The following is a 6681-nucleotide window of genomic DNA, read 5'->3' on the forward strand; positions in this document are numbered from 1 at the left end:
TGGTTTTTTAGTTCTGCTCTTTTCTACCAGTTACACCAAAGACTTTCCCCAATCATTACATTCATCCTTGATTTATTGAAGAGAAACATCTATTTTCAATGAGCTTTGCTCCCCACACTATCTTAACTCAGCCCAAAATGCATTTCAGTCCTGCCCCTAATTTGACACATGCTGCCTGTCAATTGTGGGGCAAGTCATCTCTTCATGCTGAAACAACAATGGCAATGGTATCAGAACCGAGACAATCAGATGCCATATTACAGTCAGGCAAGTGTTCCATTTCAGAGATAATCAAAGGCAGGGCCACACAAAAAGACAGTGTGAAGGATGCCTGATGTCATAAACATAACAAGAAAAACTTTAGTAAGTAAAGATCCTAGGGAAGGGCTATTTGCTCTCTGTACCAATTGATATTACCTGTTGGGTAGGAGATGCCTGGTGCCCACAGGTGTTACTTCTAGGAATGAAAAAGTCAAAAGCCTGAAGAAAAATCTTGGTGATACTTAGGGCAGAGACAGTGATATTAGCATTACCTCATATCATCCACCTGGCCTTTTGGAAGGTCTTGTCCCCAGAACAAGAGCTCCTGAATTTACTGTTGTCTACTCCTGCCAAATGTGTACAGTAGGCCAGAACTTGGCTATTCGGTACGAGGAATTCTTGTCAATAAAATTCATTTTAAAATTATGGAGCCTTAAGTTGGAAAGTTAGTCCTTCCAACTTAGTCCAAATCACCTCCAATCACTTAGTCCAAATTGTGATAAACATTACAGACTTACTTACCTTTACAGTGATCAAAATTACTTTTAAGCTCCAGGTGTGGTTATAGCCCATCATATCCTGCTCTCTTCCACTGGGGGCTCAGAGCTGTGTCATTCAGATATCTGTGATCATTTACAGTTTATCATTGCTACCTAGACACTAGGAAACATAGACACTAGGACTCATCATGGATATGATCTTGCTGTTTAGTTACTTAGGTGGGGCATGTCTTCAAGATGAAGACCACTGGCCCTGCTTCCAGTTTAACACCTGAAACTATCATGCAGGGAATCAAATCTTGTGGGGATAAGATTGGACAACTGGTTCTGCAGGTGCTGTAACCCCTAACTCCCTGCAGCAATAATTGCTAAAGACAAAGAAAATTAATTTCTCTCCATCAAAGTCCTCATTGCTGTCAAATAGTTCAATATCAGAATAAATATGGTTTTATAAGGAGAAATGACATTAAAGATGATGCATTTATCTTGCTACTATACCCTGAGAACTACTTGGCCTTTCCATCTGACTTGTAGCTAAACCCTCCTACATGTATTCTTTCCCTTTATCAGATAGTGAGTGCCTTGAGAAAAGGTACCCTATAGCTTTTTTATTTGTATCCTCAATGCTTAGCATGGTGTTCTGCTTAAGACATGTTTTTCCTTCAAGGTTGCAGTCATTCAATTGTTCATTTATCATCTCCCTGATTACCTGAATGATGGAGAATCTTTCTTCCAGCCCCTCTACCATCTCTTCCAAGAGAGAGGCCAGATTGCTTTTTATCATGAATAATACCTGGTATGGGAGAAATACAAGCATTGTACAGTTTAACAAATGTTACCGTAAAATTCACTCTGCTCTCTACACTCTGCGAAAACAAGATTTCCAGTCCTCAACTGAGCATTTAATACCTGCTGGTGTAAATTAGAGACCTAGTTTCCCATCTCTGTTAGTTTTCCACATTTTCTTTTCTATAGAATTTTGAATTTTTAAAAGTTTTTCACTCCCTCCTGCTTTTCTGCCTCACATGATCTAGCTTAGAATTCACATTTGTGTCCCAAGAATCCCTTTGCATAGAGAAAAATTCCATACCCAAAGTTGATGGTTTAGCCTCATCTATCCTCATGAACCAGAGTTGCTTTGCCTTGATTTTCTCTCTAAAGCAACTGAATGCCTCCTACTTTAGGAAGCTCCTCAGTGTAATGATGTGTTTCCAAAAGTCATTCCTAATGGGACAATGTGTTGCTTCAGAATTCTATGGTCTTATTTACATTTCAATTATAAACGTTAGATGTAATTTCCAAAGTCCATGTATGTACAGAATAGACTTATTCCAAATGTTCATGAATAAAAGAAGTCAAAATTGCTCAAGGATGGGAAACAAAGGAAGAAAAATAGATTAATCTTTTCCAAGAATTTTTGAGGGGTTTACTCAATTTCATTTGTCCATGAGGAACCATTGACCAGACCCTATAATAGAGGCCCCCCAAATCTCTAAAGAATCAACCATAGACTCTAAATGGCAATTTAAATCTCTTGTTCTTAGGGATTATTTTGTCCCTGAAGTAATTTAAAGTTCTGACTTGGCTATATACAGAGATTGAAAACTTTCTGATATTTCATGAACTGAGCCTCCAAGGCCCAATTACTGGGAACTTTTAAAATTATACTATTTTAAACAAAGCTATGTTTCAACCTTCAGTCCAGCAAACAATGTAGTCGATATCAGTTCAATTAAATCAAACAAATATTTATTAAGCTGTCAGAAGCCTCATAGTATAATGGATACTGACTTTAGAGTAAGGAAGACAAGAGTTCAAGTCCCATTTTGGACAGATTATACCTTTGTGACTCTGCACAATTTATTTTGCCTCTTATTGCTCTAGACAACTCTCTAAGAGTATAAGTTGGAGAGAAAGTGTCAAACTACGTTGGTAGAAGGGGCAACACATAGATCAATGAAATCAACAGGCTAATCCCCATCTCGATAAAAAATACCATACTAGGTGATAGTGTAAATATTAGGTGGCAAGGAGTAATTGAAAAAAGGAACAAGAGATCCCCTCAAGACATTTATGATCTAGTTGGAAAGAGAGTATGCTACACAAATCTATTCCTTGCTATACCTCATGTTTTCTACTTAGAATGTATTAATATTTATTTCTGTGGAATTTAGGGATGTATATTGTCAAAACATCTTGAAGATATGTTGTAAAGAGTTGGACAGTACACAAGAAATACCTGGTTTCCTTATTCTATTCCAATGGTTGACTTTTCTCTTTATTTTAAACTGCAGTTATATTTCATCTCTTAAAATGACAAAAGATCAGTTGCTGTAATCTTTGCTAATATTTTATTTAAAAATTTTACATCTATATTCATTAGAGAAATTGGTCTATAATTTTCTTTCTCTGTTTTGACTCTTCCTGGTTTAGGTATCAGTACCATATTTGTACCCCATTTTACCTCTCCCTTTCTCCTTCTTTCCATATAATCCTCTCTCACCCCTTAATTTTATTCTCCAGATATCACCCCTTCATCTTCAACTCACCTTGTGCCCTCTACTTTTCTTTCTTTCTATCTATCTGTCTATCTATCTATCTACATATAATTTTTCCCTCCAACTACTCTATTACAGACAAAGAATTCATGAGTTACAAATATCATCTTTCCATGCAGAATGTAAACAGTTCCACCTTAATAAGTCTTTTATGATTTCTCTTTCCTGTTTACCTCTTCATGTTTCTCTTGAGTATTGTATCTGAAAGTAATTTTCTATTCAGTTCTGATCTCTTCATCAAGAATGCTTGAAAGTCTTCTATTTCACTGAATGATCATTTTTCCCCTGATGGATTATGCTCAGCTTTGCTGGGTAGGTGATTCTTGGTTGTAATCCTATCTCCTTTGCCCTCTGGAATATTATATGCCAAGTCCTTCAGTCTCTTAATGTAGAAGCTGCTAAATCTTGTGTTATCCTGATTGTGTTTCCACAATACTTGAATTGTTTCTTTCTGGATGCTTGCAATATTTTCTCCTTGACCTACAAACTTTGGAATTTGGCTACCATATTCCTAGGAGTTTTCCTTTGGGGAATCTCTTTCAGGAGGTGATCAGTGGATTCTTTCAATTTCTACTTTCCCCTCTGGTTCTAAAATATCAGGGCAGGTTTCCTTGATAATTTCTTGAAAGAGGATATCTAGGCTCTTTTTTTGATCATGGTTTTCAGATAGTACAATAATTTTCAAATTCTCTCTCCTGGATCTATTTTCCAGGTCAGTTGTTTTTCCAATGAAATATTTCAGATTGTTTTCTATTTTTTCATTCTTTTGGATTTGTTTTACAGTATCTTGATTTCTCATAAAGTCACTTACCTCCAATTGCTCAATTCTAATTTTTAAGGAAGTATTTTCTTCAGTAAGCTTTTGGACTTCCTTTTCCATTTGTCCAATTTTGCTTTTTATGACATTCTTCTCCTCATTGGCTTTTTGGACCTCTTTTGCCATTTGGGTTAGGCTGTTTTTTAAGGTGTTATTTTCTCAGTATTTCTTTGGGTCTCCTTTAGCAAGCTGTTGACTTGTTTTCCATGGTTTTCTTACATCACTCTCAGTTTTTCCTCTACTTCTCTTACTTGCTTCTCAAAATCCTTTTTGAGCTCTTCCATGGCCTGGGACCAATTCATATTTTTCTTGGAGGCTTTGGATGTAGGAGCTTTGACTTTGTTGTCTTCTTCTGGTTGTATCTTTTGATCTTCTTTGTCACCAGAGTAAGAGTCTATGGTCTGATTCTTTTTGCCCTGCTTGCTCATGATCCCAGCCAATGACTTGAGTTATAAACTCTTTGTTAATGTAGGGGTCTGTTTCCAGTGTGGAGAATGTACTGTCCCAAGCTTCAGGGGTTTTGCGCAGCTGTTTTCAGAGATACTTGTAGGGATCTGTAAATTTTCAGTTCTTCCAAGGTGCTATGGTCAAGGGTGAGGTGTTTACTCCTTTCCTGGCCTGTGCTCTGGTCTATGAGTGACCAAAAGCACTCTTTTCTGTCTTGGAACTGTGAGGAGGATTCTCTCTCCACAGCCACTACAAGCTCCACTACACCAGTGCTCCTCCTACCCCCAGGACCTCCACCCAGAACTGTGACCCAGATCCAAACACAGGCAAAGTAAGAGAATTCTGCACCAACAGAAGATTCCTGCAATCCCCCTCTGATCAGTCACTTGATTCTCCCTCAGTCTGTGGGTCTGACCCTTACTCTGGGGCTGCGCTTATGGACTGGGGCTGGGACCCCGCACTTCTCTCTCAGCCCAGACACAGACTTTTTGTACTGACCTTCTAAGTTGTCTTTGGCGTTCATGGGTTGAGAAGTCTGGAAAGCACCACGGCTGCCTGTGATTCAGTCCTCTGAGGTATCCTCCAGATTTGCTGAGGCCTGCGTGTCTGTGCCAAACTGTTTTCCTCTCGCAGCCCTACACAATAGACCTTTCCAATCTATCATCCAGGTTATCTTAGGCTGGAAATTTGTTTCACTCTGTCTTTTTGTGGGTTCTGCTGCTTTAGAATTTCTTTAGAGACATTTTTTACAGGTATTTGGAAGGGTTTGGGGGAGAGCACAAGCAAGTCACTGCTTTTACTCTGCCATCTAGGCTCTGTACCCCAAATTTCCTTACTTTAATATAGAGACAATAATATCTATTTGACAGAATTGTCATAAAGATCAAATGTAATAGATATAAAGTATTTTGCAAACCTTTAAGCACTGTATGAATGGTTTTCCTTTATAGGATGGTGATTCCCATGCTAAATTTCATTATCTATAGCTTGAGAAATAAAGAAGTGAAAGGAGCTATGGAAAAGCTATTGAGCATGTCTTCTCACAGAGACTCTGAAAGACTTGGTATTGGGTTTATCATTGGCAAGAAAATAGTTGACTTTCCCTAGAAAGTGCTAAGGAGGATTTTGATTCCTAGGATGTAGATTTCAATTCACATCATTGGTGTGGGTACTTCCTCTATTATCATATAGATTAGGTCCATCATGATTTAGTAGGGGATTTCATGAGTTTCTGTCAAGAAAAACATGATGAGGGGAGAAGCTCGATGGCTAAGTGGAAAGAGCACTGACCCTGGATTCAGGAAGATCTGAGTTCAAATCTCACCTCAGACACTTGACATATACTAACTTGTGTGACCCTGGACAAGTCACTTTACCCCATTGCTTCACAAAAAGAAAAGAAAAAGAAAAACATGATGGTCAACCTACTTGTGATGAGTCTACCTCATCACACTACCTGCCATGGTCCTCAAACAAGCCTGTCCCCAAGTAAACTCCAAGCCTTTCCACCATGGGAGAACCTGCCAGAGTCTTTACTCTCAACATTGCTTTTTCAGAGCACAAGAACTAATAAATATTTTATAGCTTTGTTAAAGTGTAGATTCATCATAAAAGACGAATGGAGGGGAAATGGATAAGAGCAATTAAGAATGGAGAGGCATAAGGGAGAAGTTGTGTTTTGATAATGTTCACAACCCTTTGATGCTTTCTTATTTTGCCTCATGGAATATTTTTTTCTCAATGATCTTATGATATTTCATAAGGAATTGTCAACTATATAGAACTCCAGAATGATACTTAGCTTATCTATGATTTAAAAAAACCTTTAAAAGTAGAAATTTTAGGATTTTTCATCATCATGAGAAGATAAATCTACTTTGAAAGCAAAAAAAACAAAAACAAAAACAAAAACATGAGCTGTGCTAGAGAAGGAAATGGGAAACCACTTTACCAAGTAACTTTACCAAGAAAACTCCAAATGGGGACACGAAGGGTCTGACACAACTAAAGTAACTGAAAAACAGCTGTTTTACCTTAAGCAAGTTACTTCCTCTGTTTGAAGTTTTATGTCTTCATCTGTAAAATGGTGTTAAGCTAG

This window comes from Vombatus ursinus, unplaced genomic scaffold, assembly GCF_900497805.2.
Source record: "Vombatus ursinus unplaced genomic scaffold, bare-nosed wombat genome assembly UNPS02014171.1, whole genome shotgun sequence".
Taxonomy (NCBI): domain Eukaryota; kingdom Metazoa; phylum Chordata; class Mammalia; order Diprotodontia; family Vombatidae; genus Vombatus; species Vombatus ursinus.